The sequence below is a fragment of the Pinus tabuliformis genome, chromosome 2_2, assembly GCF_031772625.1.
Source record: "Pinus tabuliformis cultivar Carrire ecotype Pingquan chromosome 2_2, CPIR1, whole genome shotgun sequence".
NCBI lineage: Eukaryota > Viridiplantae > Streptophyta > Pinopsida > Pinales > Pinaceae > Pinus > Pinus tabuliformis.
The window spans coordinates 448929701-448952061 of NC_142300.1; the positions used below are offsets into that span (position 1 = coordinate 448929701).

At 37.2% G+C, this 22361-nt stretch overlaps 1 pseudogene; it reads right to left on the reverse strand.

The window, feature by feature from the left end:
• Positions 1 to 20099: 20099 nt before the first annotated feature.
• On the reverse strand, positions 20100 to 21360 carry LOC149193190 (calcium-transporting ATPase, endoplasmic reticulum-type pseudogene; annotated as a pseudogene).
• Positions 21361 to 22361: the final 1001 nt, after the last annotated feature.

A 22361-nucleotide genomic window follows, 5' to 3' on the forward strand; every position in this document is an offset into this window, starting at 1 on the left:
GTACATTACCATCTTGTTACATTTCTTCAACTTTAGCTCCAAACAAAAATTTAGGTTGGTCATCACTTAGGTTTACTGTATTTGTTCCCTCTTCTATCTTTAATGCTTTTATAACTTGACTTCTATATACATCCTTTTTCATTAATTTAGTTAGAGGAACATAAATTTTAACTTTTGACAACTTATATTCAATGTTAGAAGAAGGTTGAGGCCTTTCTACCTCTTTCACATTTGAATCTTGTTTTTGAGTGGCTTCGTTTGGAGGATCAATCTTTCTTTGACTTGTAGAAGGTGTATCAATTTGGATATTTTTAGGAGGATTTTCTACAACTTTTTTATTTCCCAGATTATACTGTTTGTGCACTTCCATAATGGCATTTTGATAACAGTTTTTTTAATCCTATGATTCTATAGGTATCACATATTGTTGTGCTAATAAGAAAAAATATTGTTCCTCTTTGGTTAAGAAAACATTATCTATTTCTCCTTCACCAAAGAGATTTATTTGATTCTCTTCTGGCTCATCTATTGTCTCATTTTATTCTTCTACATAATTTTCTTGAAAAGGAGGTCTAATTTGTTGTTGATCTACTAGGTTTCTTGGCTCTCTTTGTTTAATTTGGGGTTGCTACCTTTTGAAATTTGGATTCTTGATCTGAGGAACCCCTTGTGGTTCTCTTGGTGCAACCCTATTTGTCAAAGTCATTCTTTCCATCATTCTTTCCATAGTTTTAACTAAATTGTCCATATTTACATCTGATGATGAAGAAGCTTCTTGTTTAATGGTCACTCTCTTCTCAAACCTCAACTTAGCTTTATTGGCTAGCAGATTAGCCTCTACACTAACAACATTCTCTTGCCTCTATCTAAAGTGGTTGTATTTATTTCTCTCAACTGATATGCCATGTCAGCATCAAAACCATCTGAATATCGAAGTAAATCCAATCTTGGTGGGGGATTTATTTGCATTGGAATAGAATTATAAATATTTTTTAATCTATCTAAATAATCTTGAACTTGTTCTCTTCGAGCTGTTCTTAAAATTTCATATTTTGCAAGAATTTGAAATGATTAATTCTTTTTAAACTGGAATTAGTATAGTTTATATTAAAAAGTCACACCCATCTGCAACAAAATCAGGTCTTTACATAGATTTATCCCTACTTCAGCAAGCTGATAAAAAATTGTTGGTCCATCTTGACTATTGCAATAGTTATGGCTATCTTGCTTACAAAAATTTCCCATTATGGGATATCTACAACTATAACTTCGATAGAATTGAAATAATAGGTATGTGAATTTAAAGTTCATCATTTTGATAAAGCAAAAGAAAAACCAATACAGAGGTGGTTAGATATCCATAGGGGTTGGGCTGTTTAGATCGAGGTCTGGGGAGGCATCTTCTGAGTATTTGGAATTCTCTTGGTCAGTCACGACCTCCATGTTTGCCTCCATACCATCCTCCACTGCTTCCAGCTTGAGCTTCAATTTTTCTAGTTGATGGCGCAATGTATCCACTTCAACGTCAATTTGTCTTATGCATTCCCTTTTCTCAATCTCCCTTTCCTGCATGGGAATATTCTCGTGCATTTACTAGTGCATGATGCATTGGATTTCTGATAGTGCTTTTCACAGGTTCCAATGATCTTGAACACATGTGAGATAGGAGGGTATATATATGCCACCCTACACTAAGGAACTAGCCCTCAGCCCACAAGAAATTGTCTTGTGGCTTCCCCACATTCCCAAAAAATAACTGTATTCAAAACCCCACATGCTAGCTTCCGCAACCTCACTTTTTATCAAGCTCCATAAATTGGCACTGTTTTCCACGATCTCCCATAGCCAGACACCCTCTCTCACCCATAATAGACTGCCCTGATCCTCGGCAAGTATGCACTGCCCAACCTCACTTCGACTCCATTCTCCTCCCTTTTCCAGAGAGAATTATGAACCAACCAGATGTCCCAAATACAGTCTGACTGCAAACACTCACGACTACCCAAGGCCATCACCCACGACCTTCCAATTATACTCAGAATTTCTTTATTTTCCTTCAAAACCTCAGATAGACATACCTTCCTACCCTTATTTTGACTCTTCACAACATAATTCATAGCCTCTTTGACATAGAAGTTGATACATAGCAACCTCATCTCTATTCACCAAGCTTTCACAGAGGCCATCGTCCCACTCTCATACCTTAAAACATAGAAAATCCACATACCAGTTTTCACTTTAAACCTCTTGCCTGACCGGGAGGTGATGCAGAGATGTGCGAGGAGATTTATGCAATCGATATCCCATGAGTACTCTATCATAATTCCATCCTCCATTAATTTCCCACTAAGCTCCTGATCTCTATCAGTCATTCCCACAATTCTCTCACAAACGAGCCTGACTTCACTATGGTCTTGAATTAATTTTGCTCTGTAAAATTTAAATCCTTGTAGATGTTTGAGGTGATGCACAACCCAATTCTCCAAGAACCAGGGAAGAAATGGTGAGGCCACACACTGTGACTTAATCTTGAAATAGGTTTGGTACAAAATTTCCATAGGATGCCACGTTTCAAACAAGTCTTGATTTCTGGATTGCCACAAGTCTACATGGCTGGTAGAATCTTGCAGAGGGTGATGTGACAAGGGGAGGAGGAACCTAGGTTGGAGCTTGTAATGTAGAGGTGGAGGTTAGAAATGGGAGGAGCCACAAGGAAGGGGGAAGGGGAGGGGGAATGGGAGAAAGGGGAGGGGAGGTGGACAAGATGGGGGAAGGGATAGGAAGCAGAGGGGGAGGAAGATGCTAGGAGAGAGATAGGGGGAGAAGGGGGGGGCCTTCATATCATTATGTTATGTTAGATGTAAATTTTCCACATCCATAGCTATCCATTGAGGCTTTATTTCTGACCTACATATATCTCTATTGATTTTCTTATGGAATTTTTGTCAAGAACGACATCATTTATTACAAATTTCTCCTCCTCCAAATGACTTGACTTATTGGCTTGTCTGAAAACATATGGTTATTTAACCTCAAGACATGATAAAAGGTCACCGAGTTGAAAGCAGGGATCAAGTTATGGGCTCTCATAATGATTTGATTCGGGTTAGATATCTTAGCCTTTTAAGTGTTAATCATATGCCTTATAATGATCATGGAGTCTCCTAACACCTAAATCTTATTTATCCCATTTCTTTGCTCCAGGATTAGTTCCAGGAGCATTCCATAAGATTCAGCTTGGTTATTAGTCTTCCGGCCTAGGCCCCAAGCATAACTAAATTTAATGATTCCTTTCGAGATTAATGAGAATTCTTCCCCCTCTTTCCACCCCAAGAATTCATTTTGACGCACCACCGAATTGAAGGGTCCACTTATTTGTGGTTTTTAGCCATTCCACCTCTTCACTCAGGGATAGCCTCAGAATGCAATTGGCCCGAACACAGGGAGTACGCTCAAAATCCTGGGGGGTTAGGGGGGACCTCCCATGGGACGATCCAAGTCAATCCAAAGAAGGGTCATTGACTGGTTTATGCAACTCCATACAGGCCGAGATGGCTGTCATGGCTATATTCTTTGCCAGGATCTGAGACATTCTGAAAATTCCCTTGTTCTTAGATATCCATATTTTCCAATTGAAGTGGATTCCTTTTAACCTCCCAACGAGAAAGAAAAACTTGATGAAATTTTTGTAAATTGGCAATGTTTCATGTTGCTAATTTCCTATACCATTTCTTTCACTAGTATAACTTTGAGCAAACAACCTTATTTGAACATCATCATCGTCAACCTCTTCTAATTATGCAAAATCATTCATCTTATCAATGTGTTGTTTAGTTGTAGTGGGCACAGTACAATCGAATTGGGGTATACGTTGTGAATAATTAAGTGGCATAACATTTAATGGTTGTTGTAAAATCAAAGGGGCATAATGGGTTGTCATGATTGGAATATGAAACGAAGATGAAGCCATAGTTGTACATGATGTTAGAAGTGGCAAAGATAGTGGGACTTTGATTTGTTGAGTTGCTATATAAGGAGTATGAATGAGAGATGTAATGGGGGTAGTAGAAAAGGAAGGAATCACAGGTGAGGTCAATGATGGAATAGAAGGAGAAATGATAGTCTATTGAACTATGGATGGTTCATGAGAAGCTTGATTCAATTGAGTTGCCATATCTTCAATATTTTCAAACTGATATGCAATGTCTCTATCAGAATCTGAAAAAATATGAATTTTTGTTGAATTGTATGGTTTTAAAGTGGATTCATCAAAGACTATTTCTAGAACAAAACTTTCTTACTTGGTTCTAAAAATCCTAAGCTCAAAGGACAAATCAAAATTAATATCCTCAAGTGTTTGAAAGGTTTCAAGGAGTGAGAGAGACCTGAGCAGACATCTATTGCTTGCTTGACTTTCTTGAAGGTTATTTTTATTAATCAGTTTCTCAAGAGCATTCACAACTTTGGTAGGATCAGGATCTAGATTTGATCTTGTATAAATCTTTTTAAGAGCCAAATTTCCAAAGGAAATTATCACAACTGGGTAAAAACACAAATTTTGGGTGAAGATTTCAACCTAAAAGGTTTCCTAACTCACTGCCACCCACAGGAAATAGTTTTTCTCTTTCGAAATCAAAGTTTACTAGGGAAAGATCCCTAGTATGGTCATCAGAATGTTAGCACTCCATAGTTTTTTGAGGTACAAAAGGAAATTGCAGAGGTAACCACAAACCCTTTTTGAAGTTGGGATTTAGCCCTTCTAGCTTTAGAGAGGGCTCTCTCTATATGATTTTTAATCTTATTTTTTTATTTTAGGGTACGTATGAAAGGTCAAGATACATTTTTTTACGTTTTTGTTGTAAAATGGAAGAAAGGTCCATTGGGCATGGAGTCATAAAGTCTTCAATAATCAATTAAAATAAATAGAGGAGATAAAATAGGGCGAGGTAGGCAAACTCTTAGATCTTGTAGAGTTGTGGTAGTGTGGATGAGATAAATAAGAATTAGGATCAATTAAATATAGAGCGTACACAGATGAATTCTATACTAAATATCAAAAAGAAAAAATTAATATTTCTTAACAAGCTAGAGAAAAGTACTACAAGTAAATGCGGATCTTAATCTTCTTGTAAACAATTTAAGAGGGAACATTCATGTAAAACTTGAAAGAAAAGAAAATTTGCAAAGAGAGAAACATCGCCATTTGCTTGACACAAGAATCCTGAAACCAAACTACCTTTGTATTACTAAATAGATTACCTCAAAATATATTTCACTACTTACAATCATAGGACATATTTTCTTCTTGCGTAATCCAACCCTTTCTAAATATTCTTAAAAAACATTTATATATTTTGTCTCAAATTAATTCGGAATTCAAAATAAAATTTATTACAAAATAATATCTACTAAAAACATATAAATATTTCAAGAATAGAACTATGTAATAGGAAATATAGACTATTTATAATGTTTTGTTTAGACTTTGAGGATAATTATTGCGCACTGTAGCTACTTCTGTGGTTCTTTTATTTGCTTGCTCCCTAGTTTGTAGGATTCTTGTTTGCCTTTATTCAACGAGCTCCAACAATTTATCCCACCATGCTTCACTAAGAATGGACAAATTTACCATGCTCTGAAATTTCTCATCTGCTTGTATATGTCTGAAAAGTTGACTTATTGAGAAATAGATGGTGTACCTCATGCTAAATGTAGAGGTCATGTTATAGTCCTTCTAGGAAAGCTTCTCTAGTTAGTTTTATTGTGACCTTGGTGAATTTGGAAGATTATGCAACTATGTTGCATAACTGGTCTTGATAGTTTTCTAATGCAATAAATTTTCCATTAGTGGATTTCAGTTGTAGAAGTCCTTTTTCCTACAATATATTAAATTTTCTATTAAATATTTTCACCTATAGCTCGAAATCTTTGCATTTATTCTCCAATTGTATCATGAGGTTCTTCTTTGTTAGAACTATCTTCACTTGCATAATTGTGCATGGTCTGTCTTGGATCTGGACTTATTCTAACTCATTTATAGTTTTGGAGTTCAACATCTTAATAATTTTGTGTGCTTCCCCTAGTATGTGCTCAACCTCAACTTTAGTTTCCTCAACCACTGTTATGGCTCTTTGTACTAGCTCCTTCTGCTAAAAAATAATTTGAAATGATGGCCACAATTCTGTAACATTGGAATTGATGTTATGCCATATGCTCTTCTAGGCCTCTGCCAACATTTGACAACCTCTGCCAACATTTGCGTTGTCAAAGATTGATTCTCATATTTTTCAATTTGTTGAGTCAATTCAAAATTCCTTTGTACCTCTACTAGATATGGATTATCAACTTTGCTTTTGTTTTCCTCCATATTTTTTAGTGTTGTCATTAACCTCTCTTTCTTCGTGTTCGTTATTGATAGTTCTCCCAAAGCTTTGACTAGATTTTTATAAGAATTTGCAGTGGATGTCTCTGTTGTTTGTTGTACTTCCTGTTGTGACGATGTACATGTAGTTGTTAATTGTTCCTTCTCCTTTAACGATTCCTCTATTTCTTTCTCCATTTTTTGAATTTGAGTGTTTTGCTCAAATGTTAGTTTGATTAGCATTTCATTTTCTATCTCTAGGTTAGTTACTTCTTTGGCTTAGGAAGCTATATGGTTGGAAGCTTGAGTTTTTTCCTTAGAGCTTGAATATCTTCATATTTATTTTTAATTATCTCCTCAATTGATTTCATCATATCCTATTTTAATCACTAAATCTTCCAAAGATTTGGTTCTAGTGTCTTTGGCCAAATATGACATTCGCTCTATCTTTAGCTATGAATGCATATTATTCAAGGAGACATGCAATTTTGAGGTATCCATGGCTAAATTGGTTAGTGTTGAATAGATCATTTCACTTGCCTATTTATGCAAATAAATTTGAGTGATTGCATGAACCTTCTTGGTATCAAAAGAAAATATTGAGGCTTTGTAGTCCTCAACATTTTTGGGAACTAAAACTGTAGGTTCCAAAAAGGCCATTTGGAACTACCCCTTTTCCATGTCAAGTGAATACAATAACCTATGTTGAGTAGTAGCAGTTTGCTTCAAAAAATCTGAATATGTTGAAGCCTTGAATGCTTCATTTTTCTTTTTGATCTCCCTGTATCTGGAAAAAATGTTCTGTTGTGTTGGAATTTGAGATTTAGAAGACATAGCTGACTTATTTGTCTCATCAACATATGGGAAGGAAGTGATTGGAATGCTTGTCAAAACCATTGTATTTTCTCCTGTGAATCCTTTTCTTGTGAGGATTCTTCTTGAATATTTATTATTTGAGCATCACTTTTAATATCAGTCTTAGTATTGGTCTTTGGATCTTTCCTTCTCATCTTGAAAAAACGAAAGTCTGCAGCTTGAACTTCTGAATCTGTAGGTGACATACTTTCTCTTGGTCTCTTGATTTCTTTGACTTTTGGAATAGGAATTTGTAAATATGATTCACTATCAATTTTCTCTTTAGCCTCCTGTAGTGTGTTCTCTGTCCACTCCTCCTGATTGGCATACTGCTTTATCTCTGGCCTAGGTGTATGTGCATCTAGTGTGGTCTTCTACTCAACTCTTGTTTTAGAAATTATCCCTAATGGATCATAGTACCATGTGAAGCTTAGCTTAATTTCATATGATTTAGTATTTCATCCACTTCATTTTCTACTGCTATGGTATTTACAATATAAGGCCCAACGTGTGCCTTCAATTTAAATTGTGCTTTCCTTTTACTTGATACAAAATGTAGCTCATCCATGTTTAAAATCTGTCTAATTTATTCTAAAGAAAAAATCCTCACTGGTACAAATATTGGTAATCTATAGGGAGGAAGATCACACCCATAGATCAAAATATCTATATAGTTTTGGCAGAGATACCAGTCTCTAGATTGAGATTGTTCTATAAGATGAAAAACCTTCTTGGTCTCTAGTGAAATCCTTGGTATAATATTGCTACTAAGAATACGCAAGGATGTATGTAAAAAATGATCCACAAAATGGTTGAATGAATAATATTCTGAGTTCCTTCTCACCAAAGAAGTCCAATGAATGACTGATAGTGGACTTCCTTGATCATCCATCTTCTGTAACTAGAACTTGAACTCATTTGCTTAATAGAATAACTTTAAATACACAAGGACTAACTAGTGTTTGAATGCACCATCAGCTTTAAATTTCATAAATTTCTTGTGAATAACATATGACAAGTATTGGCTGTAATTGAAAATGAGTGATGGCTTTTGACCAACTAAAAATACTGAAAAGATGCATAACACTACTTGATCTACCCATTGGTTTGTCGGATAACCTAATAGACAAGTAACCATGGAAATAACTTGTCTTGACATCTTAGGGAAAATAGAAGCAGAATATGGGGGATTTGTTCTCGACAATTCAAAATTTTTAGGCAGAAAACATTCAAAAATATGGGCTCACTGGGGGAAGGTAAGATTTTTGTATATTTCCATGAGTGCATCAGTGGAAAATGTGTGTAAAGAAGTTTCAGAATTTATATGAAGGGCTTGAAAAATAGCTTCCGGGGTAATTGAAAATAGGATCTCATTATTTTGAGCAATTACTACTTTCTGATTGGGGAGGTACCTGACATGACACTAGGTGGCGACTTCTAGGAAAATATGAGTCTTGGGAAAGGTAAATTGAGGTAGAAATGATTCCTAGATGCTTAAATCATCACTATTATTGAAATACTTTTGTTTCACCCAATTATGAATCTCATACAAATAAAATTCACATTGAGTTTCTTTTATCTTATATTTTGTGTCAACTAAATGCATATCATTAAAATAGGGAACAGAGGGCAAGAATGGACTCTCGACCACCATTTTTATGGTTCCCTTAGGTGACGACATTTTAATATTGCAGAGAGGCCCAAAGGAAAATATCAAATTTGTGCTAGATTGGTACTGAAAGAAAATGGCGATTGCATAGGGCATTTTAGCACTAAACGATCTCTGAGCATGAACCTACACAGATACAATGAAATCTCAAAGGGATAAACATTGGGTAATGTAGGATTTTTAAAGCAGAAAGGGAAAGAATATCAAAGGTAAAACTACCATTTTTGGAGTGTCATAATTAATAGTTTTAAACATTGGCGGGAGTTAATGACCAACGTCTACATGACTGTTGGCAGGAGATTTGGCCAAGGGTCATGTGACGTAAGGGAGGGAGGTGACGTGCAAGATAGGGTGACATGTATGGATGTGGTGGGGTGTCGGATGTGTTAGCGTGGTGGATGTGTTGGCACGGAAGATGTGTTGGCGTGCTATGAGTGGAGAGGGAGCCAATGGGAGGGGGGGAAATAGATAGAGAAAATGATTTTCGGGGGTGGAGGTGGGGGGGGTGTAGATAGTAAGAGGTAAGGTAGGAGAGGCCCCTGCAATTTTTGTGAAGTCACCACATGGTCAAAGTTGGTTTCCAATAAACCACATTTAGCCCCCGCCCACCCTCCCTTCATATTAACCTTCAGGAGGTTGGGGGGCCTGAACATCATTCCTTGTCATTGATTTTGGTAGGGATGATCTCAATTGTCCAAAAGCACCAAAACCTTATTGCTAAACGACAATACATCCTATCGATGTTTATTCAACATTTAAAAGCATATTTTTTCTAATTTAATCAAGCCTTAAGGATAAACAAAACAACTTAGGCAACATTTTAGTTGGCGCGCCCTTTGGGGATTTATTTTTTATTTATTTATTTTTCCTTTTCTCCTTTATTTTTATTTATTTTTCTTTCTATTTTTTATGTTTCTTTTCAATTTTTCCTTTAGTTTCTTTTTCTTCTTATTTTATTTTTCTTTTCAAAGACTAGACAATTTAAAATGAAAAATAATTTACAACATCCCTCTCAGATAAATGGCTAGATAATCATACCTTGGTCACTATATTTATAGGAACCTAACAAAGATGAAACACCTTTAAATCCTATAGGGGAAAGTGATGGATGGCATTGTATACTCTTGAAAATGGAAATTTTCTTGGATGGTGTTGAAGTAAGGGAAACTCTACCTTGTTATAATTAGCAACTTTGTGCATTAACTTGGTTTCAATTTTGGCTATATTAGGAACCCAAGTAATTTAAATCTTTGAAGATTTTATTAAGGTCTATGGTATGAGGGATGGTATTGAGAATGTTTGTAGTTATAATTGTATTATTTTTCATCCAAGAGGAGTTGGCGAGCCTTGTGGAAATAAAATCCTTTGTACCTAATATTTGAGTGTCACTTGTAATGTTGTAGAACATTATGGATAGAATATGAAAATATCTAGATTGGGAATTTGAGGGATTGGTCCAATTTCTAGGTGTTAGGGGTGGCAGTGAACTAGATAAATGAAATTATGCTCCAAGAGGGCTTCAAGGTTTCCTTATGTTCTCATTATTCACACCCTTAGAAGGCAAATCCATGGCATTCTTTTGCTACAATGAGTATCTCTCTATTCTTGTGAATTATCTTATCTTCCCTTGTGGAATACAATGTAATGCAATTTGTATTGAGTTTCAAATTTTGATTATTTGGCCCAGGAAACATAGAGATATTGGGATGGTAATAAATATACTTAATCCTAGGGGATAGAACACCAATGTTGGGGTGAATAATAATTTGAAATATCTCTCTGCTAAGGATCAACTCTCCTCCTCTAGTTTCAATTGAGATTGAGAGAGATTTAGGGTAGTAATTGTGGCCCCTCTCTATTTATTGCTCCCTTTGGTTGAAACACACACAGAAGATACAATATATCACAATTATTTCAATAAAGGAAATGGTAATGTGCATGACGAGTTTATGATTTTTAGAGTACTTGATTTTCATATTTGTTGTTTCTCTGCTACCTAGAGGCTTGGACAATACCCTTATGGAGCCACTTCAGGAGCACAAACATTGCTTCATTTCTAGCAAGTTTGGATAATGCACTGGCAAAGTCACTTGTTTCACCTTCCTGTGCAATAAGCCTTTCTCTTCTTTCACCCTTTATTTATCTATTTTAATACAACTATGCATTGGCACTTATTATTTTCAACGGGAAGAAGAGGGATCCCGACTTATTGAGAGCAAAGGAGGTTTCCCCTTCAGAGAAGTATTTTAAGACCTCTGATACTGGTTTAATTGCTTCATATTTTCCGCTTATCCCTTCTCTACTCTATTGGACAAGAGTTAACACATGAGTAGACTTACACCAAGTTGAGAAGTTCATATACTAGCATAGGTATGGATCTTATAGGTTCCCTTAGGGTTCTCTTATTGGACGAATCATATTTCCCATTTGGCCTTAGCTCAACCTATGGAATTTCGTAAATGAAGAACGAGAAAAATAAAAATCGAAGTGTTGTGGTTGTCACAATTCTCTTTTATTACACTACAAAGCCTCTTGATCCATGCATTTTACATAAGGTTATTATTAATGTACACTTATTGACTAACAAGTTGCAACATCACATGACTACACAACAAACAAATTAAAAATGAAAGAATATGAAGCAAAGAAATGGTATATGAAGCATAGGTTGTAATTGCTATTGGAAATAATGTTTTAAATCTCAAAAAATTATGGAAAGGGGGCTATCCTCCAATCTAATGATTTTAACTTAAAGGAATTATGGTTTAGATTTTCATCAACAATAGATGGTCCAATTGACAGAGGCTGGAAATTTGTGTGTTTACCTTTTCCTTCATGGGGTTTATCCTATTTCAGAACTATGTTGCCCACATAAAATCTCTTTTCCCCTAGATATTTTCTATCAAACCAAAACTTTACATAGTTTTGATGTACGAAAAAATGTTCTTTGACCTTGTGCCTTTCTTCCTTAAGTTTAACTACCTTATCCATCCTCCTTTGAACCACGAGGAAAAGTTTACCTTGTGGCTCTAGAGACAGTTGCAAGGTCAAATGATATAGGTTTGGATGAAATATAAATTCTTTACTGTAAACCAGGAAGTAGGGTGAGGTTTTCGGGAAGGTTTCGAGGTAATACGATGAGCCCAAAGAGAATTGGTCAAAGCCTTATACCAATTCCTTTGTTCAGATAAAATGATCTTCTTGATTATACATATAAGATTCTTATTGGTTGATTCATCCATACCATTTCCTTAGCGATAATAATTAGATGCATTATTTAAAACAATCCCATTCTAATGAGAATTAATAAATTTTTAATGATAAAAAATATGTTGCATTATCAAAGACAAGCAATGTAGGAATTCTAAACTTGATTATGATGTTCTTTTGTAAAATGTGTATGAATTCTGTATCATATTCATGTTTGAGAGGAATTCCTTCCAACGACTGGGTGAAGTAATATTTTGTTGCTAGGATATACTAGTCTTGCTTCAACGAATGAGGATTTTTTTCTCTGATCACATCAATGCCCCACTATTGGAATGGTTCTTCAATTACTATTGGTAGTAGTAGGGCAACTGACCTTTGATCACGGTCGATGAATCTATGACATGATTGCATACCTAAGCGTGAGCATCCTTAAATAGAGTGGACAAATAATAACCATCCCTCATAACCTTATGCATTGTAGTGTTGCTCCCATAGTGACCACCTATTGGTCCGTCATGTAAATCTTTGAAGACCTTCTATGTATCCTACGGCTCAAGGCACCTCAGTAGGACACCATTTTAGTGCTTATGAAGAAGTACTCCATGCACCAACTGGTAACATAATTCTTTTAAACAGTTTTCCCTCTTTTTTTATTCGATAAGTGCAAGGGCAAGGTGCCATGCTCCAAAAATTATTGTAGATCTTCATACCAATGCGTTTTAGATGTAGACTAAGGAACATATTCAATATTATACATTTTGATCTCCTGCTACCACACTAAAAGATCTTTTTCAAGAGCATCTCTTGCTTTGATGGCTAATTTACAAATGCCATGACACTTTGTGGCATGCACAGGTTTAAATTTGGGTCATATTCTCAGAGACATGTCATCCAGTTGGCCCTCTTCTCACCCAGATCTTGTTGCACAGACGATGTTCTTACTGCTGGATGAGGTAAAACTGGAATTTTCACCACATGTTGCAAAGGAAACGCCGTAAGGAAATGGCATAAGAAACAATAGAATAGAAGAAATAAGTCAAAATTTTCCAACCAGTATATGTTCAAAGTGAAGGATTTATGAAAATTCTCTTCATTAAGATTTTGGAACCTTTATAAGTAAATGATTTAAATATAACATTTCATAACAAAGTAATTGCATATCACCTTAATTTACAATGCAATGGATAATAGTTTTTGTTCATTAGAAATTGGTCTAATTTTATGAGGAAATCTTAATAGAAAGACTTTAGTAGTAAGGGGAGCATTAATAAACTCCCTCATCATTTGTTATAGGATGTTGTTAATTTAGTTAATTGTTTCTTCTTATCCTTATTTCACTCATGTAAAATGTCCAAACTATAAAAGAATGGTATTATTTGTTGTCTCTTTGGACCATTGTATTTTATCTAACTCAAATTTCAATCATTTCCATAACTTCAACTAGGTTCTCATCATTCTCTTTCCATATTGACTCAATGTATTTAAATACATTTCATAAATTTGGTTTAATAAATGTTGGTGGAAAACCAATATATTATACTTTTTATAAAGGAGTGTACATTGGTTGGGGTAAAATTGTATTGCTCTTACCATGTGACGATGTCATCTAAATCTCTTGAATCTTTGTCGCCACTTTTGAAGTTCCCCATTCTAATTGTTGTTTGACCATGATGATATTGGCATCATAATCTTTGTTCTTGAGAGTATCATTTAAGAAATGAATAATAAGTGGCACAATTGGTTCCTCACAATTGTGAAATTCCCCATTCTAATATGAAGTCTAGAGATGCATCACCCCGTTCCTTCCTAAGATGCTTTACCTATGGCAGAAAACTCTTAGAAGCAGATATCCTCCCTTTTCCAACTCCATGCTCATAATATTTTACTTCCAACTCCATGCTCATAACCTTTTACTTCTAGCCTCTAGATGGTTCCAATTGCAAGAAGCATCATGAGTAAAATGCACTACTAAGTTAGGCAGTGTATATTTCAAACCTCGGGACATACCATCAATAGATGTCAAGAGTCTCATCACACATTTCTTCTCAATCATGGATGTTGGAATAGAAGATGGTTGACAACTATTTTGGTTCTAGTATTCTTCTATCTTGTTCTCTGAACCCTTGCCCATTTTATTCTATTTTCTCTCTAGGGTTTGATGCTATCTATTTTAATACTCTCCTTGTATTGTTTTATTTCTTTTACTTCTTACAGAGATGCTTCAACACTTCCAATTCTCAGTGACTCAGTCAAAATTATTATTTTATTAGTCCAATATGGTTCAGATGCTTACTCAAGATGGTTCCGATAACGAGACACATCATTAGTGAAAATTCAAGCCATGTAACAAAGATTTTGGGACATACCATCAGAAGATGGTAGGAGCTTCATTAGACATTAAACATTTCTTCTCAGCCTTGGCTGTTAGAATAGAAGACAACTGACAACATTTTTAGTTATGATTTTCTTCCTTCTTGTCTTCCAAATCCTTGCTCATTTTTCTCTTTTGGGCTCTCTACGGTTTGATGGAATTTGTTTCAAGTTTCAAAATTCTCCTTGTACTCTTTTATTTACTTTACAGTTCTTATAGAGATGCATTCACCTCCAAATTCTTATACATCATTGTACTTTTGTTAGTCCCATTGGCCATTCGTGGTTACCAGTGGATGCTGGCTGGTAATATATAAATAAAGAAAATTAGAAAGGTAGTCGCTTTATGACTTTTGTAATGTTTGGTTTGTAGATTAGATAAGTCCTAATGATGCATCATTTGTGAATTTCCTTTTTTGAACAAGAGCAGTCAAGTTTGCATGAACGAAGGGGCTGATCCCAACTCCTAAACCAACTCATTCCATTGCCGCAGTAATCAGGGAAGCCTTGCAATGCAAGGAGATAGGGGAAACCAAGGTCATTCTGATAGCTTGTGTGGGCATGGAAATTTTGATCTCTTTTCCTATGAAAAATATCTGAAAGGTCAAATGGTAGATCTAGGATACCTAGATGAGAAAATTAAAGAAACCATGGCCAAAATCCCCAGTTTTCTTTAGTGATGACTCATTTTTCTGAGGTCAGGGTTGATCTACTTTAATATTTTCATTATTCTTCTTTGAGTGGGAAGAACATATGGCTATTGAGTTACAAACTCTGAATAAACAATGAAATAGATTTAAATTTTGTGAATGTTATAATTATTTTGTTTAATAAGGTAATGGAAAAATGCAACCTTACAAAGATGATATAGTTGCCGTTGCTTGTGACTAATAAACAGTGACTCCTATTTTGTACAAAATAAAAAGAATAGAGAACTTCAAAGTCAATTTAGTGCACCCAAATTCCTTTATAAATGATACCTTATAAATTTCTGCTCTACTGCTCCACTCTAAAGCAGTGACATCATAATAGATATGTACTCTTTTTCTTACTATTGTGGCTGATTAATTGTTGTGCTTAGTTGTTAATCTCTCAAATTTTTATTGCCATATTTAATAATGCATCGATAAAATATGTACTTTTGTAGATGTTTCTTCTATTTTCGTATGCTTCATTTTCAATTTAGGCAGGAACATGCCATTATGCGGGGCTTTCTTCGATTAAGGATGCATGTGCATGATCCTTGTATCAAAAATCTTTTTTCAGGGGATCAAATCCGAAATGAGGCATGTGTTCTCTGCTACTAGGAAACCTATGGGGTTATCATTAACAGCAATGGATGTAGAGATATGGGTATCAGAATAATTTTGATGTTTCAAAATTTCTAGTTGTTGCCTCATCCCCTGTGCAATTTCCTTAGCATATCTCAGAGAAGAGGGGGGCCTAGTCATAAATCAATCTACCAAGGCCAGCATGGATGGGATGATCCATAGTCAACATGTAGAAAACCTCTTGGATCTAGGCTAGGAAATAATCTTTGGTTCTAGAGAGAGGGACAGGACCTCAAATGAGCATGCAAATACATGCTCTTCAAAAGTTTAGTCTGACCTAACTTCAACAATTCATTTTTGCTACTTCTTGAGGTGAATAATAAGTTGGCTGACCTGGGAAATTGTTTTAGACTTACCACCAGTCCAGGGTCTTTTTCTGCTGCCAAAACTGCTTGCACCTCCATCTAAGAGTGCATGTCTCCTCTTCTTCAAAAGAATTTCTTCTTATTTCTACTTCTGCTCAACCATGGGAGGGGTGAAATGAATACTGTAAGTCCTTTTTTATTACAGTAGGGCATTGGGTTAGCCCCTAACCCAATCCCCTTTGGCCTCTTCTCCACTAAAGGAGGCTTTGTTAGTCCTCATTCCTCTTTAGCTAAACCTCCTATGCCCTTGTAGCCCATAGCGGTCAAAATTGGTTTTTTCTTTTGGGGTACACCTGCTCAATGGTTTGGGACTGAATTTGGATAGTTGGAATAGGAAGAGGTTGGTCCTGGACCACCAATTGTTATTTCTCCATTTTTTCTTTCCAGGTTCTAGCAATGCTGGCAGTCTATTCCTCTTCCTTCTCTTATTGGGCATGGACCTGGTCATAAAGTAGATCTTAGAACTGTTGGTCCTATGGAACACTGCCATAGGTTTCCTTTTCTGCTTTCAAGTAGATTATCATCCTCCACCAGCCCCCAATCTTCTTCTTCGTAGTGAAAGCATATTCAATTACCTCTTTCCTCCCTGCTTCATTAAGGGCCACAGACTTCATTCCTTTGGGAGGTACCACCTCATTTGGTGCTCTATAGAAAGTGTTGAAAGGTGGTACCTCCAATCTGTCTGCAAAAGGTAGCATGGAACACCTCAGATGATGCCTCTTCAAGGTATTTTCCTATTGCCAAAACTACCTGCACCTCTGGTGGGCTCCAGTATTATAGCAATAATGCTACAACTCCTGGAACTCCCTTCTTTAATTTTATCAACCCGGTAGTTCGTAACAAACTTGGAAGCGATGGTGCTGTATGCACAAGTACTAGCTCTTGCCGTAGCTGTCACTTGGTCAGCTGGCACAAGTCCGCTAGGAGATTAAGCCAACTTATATGAGCTCTTAGAAGAAGCGTTTTAATTGATGGATGAAAGCTAACTCGAAGGAAGCTAATCTAATTGCAAAAAGAAACTGAGAGCCAAAAAGAAACGCAAACGCTAGCAAACCCTAATTCTACCAGCTAGTCCTACTGACGCAAAGGAGAGCATGAAAACTACTAAAAGAGATGCCATTACTTCTATGAAGGTAAAATACATGTGTCTAGACTACCTCTATCTGAAGAAAACATCTTTTTGTATTTTTGTTTAAGTTGTTGGAATTATCATGCATGTGCTTCTAACTATTTTTGACTGTGCAGAGGTGGATCAAGGAGGAGAAATGCTTGGGAAAGGTTGGGAAGGTTCATAGAGGGTCTAAGGGGTCCCTAACACCCTTCCAGAGAGTCTCACAAATTTTGGCTGCCAAGAAACCGTGTTTATGAGCTCCTACAAGAAGTCTGCAGGGGTTCTACAGGATGTTCAGGATTTCTACAGGATGTTCTATAATTCTTCTACATGATGTTTCGAAATGGGATTTTGGAGCATGGATGGAGGGAAAAAGAGGGAGGAATGAGTATGGAGGTGAAATAGGGGTGTGAAGAGGTCTAGGACTTGGTGGATGAGGCTAAGGAGCGATTGGATTTGTTCAAGGATGGAGGAAGCGATGATGCACAAGAATGTAGGAATTAGGGCAAGGTGGGGAAAGTATGGCAAATGAAGGGTACGAATCATGGACTAAGGGTTGGAGGAGATTATCTGATGGATTATGGGTAGATAGAGAAGGATAACAGGTGCTCTGCAAGTTATTTTTCGAATTTAACGAATGAAGACTTGGAAAATCAAGAACCTAATTACCTTGACCTAATCTGACCTAGATAATAGCAAAAGAAATGGAACATAAGTTTATTTGCACAAAATCAGATGAACTAACTATGCAACTAAGCAATCATAACCCTAAGCATGCAGTCAAAACTGATATCAAGTTTGACAACTAAGAATCCAACACTAATACTTGCATGGTGAAGCAAAACATCGTTTTTGTGGGCAGCAAGGTCACCTTTGTCCCAACTCACGATCCCACTGAGGGAGAGGTAAGATTAGAGGTGCTTGAGCCCCTTTTTCCAAGGATCTTTTATGTTATTAATCTATCCAAATCAATCTGAACATGAAAATCTACTTTAATCATCAAAAGCAACCTAAATAACACAACAAGTTTTAAACCTAAATAGCAGATTTTACTCTAAGAATGCAGCAAAGACACATAAAGGTAAACAAAGGAGGTACTGGGCGCTTGAGATGGGCCCAACCCCAAGAGCTACAGCCTCCTAAGAGAGATTTAGAGCTGGTGAAAAGCTGGATTCATCTTTATTGATCAAGAAATGGAGAGTTACATCAAAACTGTCCACAAGGAGAACTTGAAAATGAGCTGACAGCAAAACTAATCTATTGCCTAAAAATCGAACTACAAAATGACTACGACAAGACTATGAAATGACTAACTACCAGCTACAAATTGAATAACCACTAGCTAACCAAAACGAGGCCCTAAGCCTTCTTATTTATACAAATTGAGGACCCCAACAGTCCTCCTAAACTTTAGGGACCCGGCTGCCCAAGACTTGTAGTTAACAGCAGTCCTACTTGACTTGCTTGGCTACCCTTGTGCTGATTGATTTGGTGGCCTTTGAACTCCGAGCTGATGGTGGAGAATTTGAGTTAAGGGCCCATAAATGAAGGGGACACCTTCCTACAAATCCTCTCCCTTGTTCTCCCACGAATTTGGCTGCCAAGTGCTCGTTAAAACCTTCAATTTTGTCTCCAAGTTGACCAAAAAGGCTACACAAAGCACACATTAGACTTGTTGGCATAATGACTAACCCAATTCACTCTATTAGCATAAATATAATAAAAAACATGCAATAAACTAATGAGAATGGTGGATTAAGTCGAATTAGGAGGTTGAATGAGCCCAAATAATTATCCATTTTTGGGGCTCATCATCACCCCCCTACTGAAAGTGTTGCTCATCCTCTGAGCAACCAATCTATCTCCTCATCTTTGATGGACTTGGTGGCCTCCCTGTCATGCCAAGATTCTGAAGTGATGTCCTCTTCTCTGTCATGAAACCATGCTTCTTTGTTCTTCCCACTGCCTGTGCTCCTTTTCCTAGAGAAGTTTCATCTTTGGTATGATTGTGCAAGTATATTCAATCTGATGGTGGCAATGGTGGTGAAAGGAGATGAAACCAGTGGAGGATGGAAGAAAAAAGTGGTTTCATGCCTCAACAAACTTCAAGCTTCAAATCCCTCTCCATACTTGATTCTGGCCTGCCCAAAGGCTTCTACAGGATGTTTCTGGTAAAAATACAGAACTTCCTGTAGAAAGTCCTGTAGCTTCTTGTAGAAGGTTGAACCATGACTAGATTGTGTCCGAACCTTGAAAAAATGAGTGTTCATGGAGGGGATGGATGTGCTTAGGGTGGCTAGCACAGGTGCTGCCTCCCTAGCTAAAATCTCGGCCAATTTCTCCTTCTGCTACCCTCTCCCCAAACTTTCTTGTATGCCAATCCCAAACAACGCAAAGCCTTTGAACTCATTTGATGAAACTTCCTCAAGAGTAATTCCCTTGATGCATCATCTCATTCAACAACTGATCCATCTGCAAGTTGTTGAAAAGAACTCCTTTCAAGCAAATTTTCCATGGCGCCCTTCACTAGCAGACGATTTTGTCCCATTGGTTCCATGTCAATAACACCCATGGATTTTCGATCACAATCAAACTCCAATAAAGCCCGCCTCTTTGATCTTTGTATCCACCAATCATAATTGCCCAATTTCACTGTGCCACTGTTGAGAATGGCACTTGTATCACCTGCCATTGGGTCTGGAACTCCCATTTTTTCAACCAATACCTTCAAGGCTGCCTCAGTGGGAATACCAGTAGCACGGAACTAGTGACCTTGACAAGATATCCCTGCATCATTGCAAACTGCAGCAACTTCTGCCAACGTTTCTCAATTTTCCCCCATATTATGTGCAAGCCAATCCAATATTTTTCCAGCCTCAGGATTATATGTTGTTCCTTCAACAGTAAACTCTCTAAGTGAACCAGCACTGTGCCCTATGGCTATAAACTCACTGACAGACATCTGATTGGTTGTAAGAGTACCTGTCTTATCAGAGCAAATCACTGTGGTGCAAGCCAAAGTCTCCACGCTCGGTAACTTACGCACAATAGCATTCTTTTGTGCCCTCTTACAAGTGCCAAGAGCCAAACATGTAGTAATCACAGCATGCAGTCCCTCTGGTATAGCAGCAACTACCAGAGCAACAACAATCTTAAATTAGTACGTACATTTCTCAAAGGAAAACCTGATATTTTTTTGGCCACCCATCTATGACTTCCCATGAAAGAAAATATTTGTAGTTCATGATCCAGACAAGAATACAAATGGCACCAATCACTGTTGTCAGTCTTTCACCAAATTCATCTAACTTTCTTTTCAAAGGGGTATCATGACATTCCATTGAAGCTTCCTGGATTTGTGCCTGAATTTTACCTATTTCTGTAAACATGCCAGTGCTCACAACAATGCATGTGCAGCAGCCATTGGTAATTGTAGTTCCTGCAAACACCATGCATTCCTTTGACTGCAACTCACAGTCACACAAGGTGGCTGGATATGTTCTTTTGACCACAGGCATGCTGTCTCTGGTCAAGGAGCTCTGCTCCATCCTAAAGGTGGATGTCTTGAGGGACACAATTCTCATGTCTGCAGGAACCTTGTCTCCCACTTTCAGTTCCATTATATCTCCTGGAACAAGTTCTCTGGAGGGAAGATCTACAACATAATGTCCATCTCTCAAGACCTTTGCATGATCAGATTCCATTTCTTTGAGAACTTCCAAAGCCTTCTCAGAATTATTCTCCTTCCATACTCCAACAATGGCATTGAGGATGAGAATCAGGAGAATGACCAGGGGCTCTACATAGGCTGTTATGCCCTCCTCAGAAGACACATTATCACGAAAGTAGGCGAGAAGAAATGAAATGCCAGCTGCCAGTAGAAGTATTTTAACAACTGTATCATCAAATTGCTCCACTGCCAGCTTCCACAAAGGTGTACCATTTTTCTTCTGGAGCACATTCCATCCATATACTTGACGGCGTTTTTCCACTTCATGAGAATTTAAACCATTCTCTAAGCTCACATCATATTCTTCTAAGCATTCTTCAACAGTTTTAGACCAAGCAGGGAATATCTTGTCCTCCATGGACTATGAAATAGATGATCAGATTCTGAATTCAAACAGATTGCTCCACCATTAACAGATCTATAATGCGTTTGAAAAAATCCAAAATCAATACTTTCAAGAACCCTGGTAACCTTGGACACGAGCTTTAACTACTTTTCTCATTTCAAGCTTGAATTTTGACAAGAATCTCGGGTTTTCCTTCTGTAGAGCTGTTTTCTGCGTTTCCTGTAGACGACTTCCTGTAGAAACGCCTGTAGAGTGCCCCTGCACCTCTGAGCGAGCCTGATATGTGGGATAATTTCGAAAATAGGTAGAAAACCCGATGGAGGACGACTAGTTAACAGATTGTGGGAGCAGAGGATGCGTACTTCGACTAAGAACGTTATAGGTGCAAATGAATCAGCGGGTGGTGAGAGTCAGCCGAGCATTTTTCAATTACGGCATGATTTGTGGCGAGGGAGTGAAGTGGCTATGGTTACGTGGCCACATGCAGACTGCAGTGCTATCATGAACTGCATGTTCTCTTCTAGATCAGTTGCAATGGAGTTCAAATGGCCAACACTCCCTGTTTTTTTAATTTTCACGTGAGTCGTCTGTCCACGTATACTGCATGATTTCTGGCTGAGCACTAGAGAAGGCACTTTTGGGTTAACTTTGCTATATTCCTAGCTTAATCTCACTATTTCATTCATTTATGCACTTTCAAATCATATTGATGCAGATAGAGGAACCGGTTTAGAAACATACCTGTAAGTCGGCGTGTTGTGAAGTGCTGAGATCTTTCAGTTGCTGCATGCATTTGTTTATGTGGTTGCATGGTGGCTTGGTTGATGATTCATGGTTTTTTTTTCCTTATGTAGGTGTCCTCTGACCAGATCTAAGCTACAAACATTTGTTTCCACGTTCAAATCTGCAACTTCAAGCTGCTGCTGCTGAATTTCACAGGACCAGAACTTGTTTTCGCCATTGCTCCCAAACGGTAAATCAGATTGATCTGAAACTTGATGAGCGCATTCCTA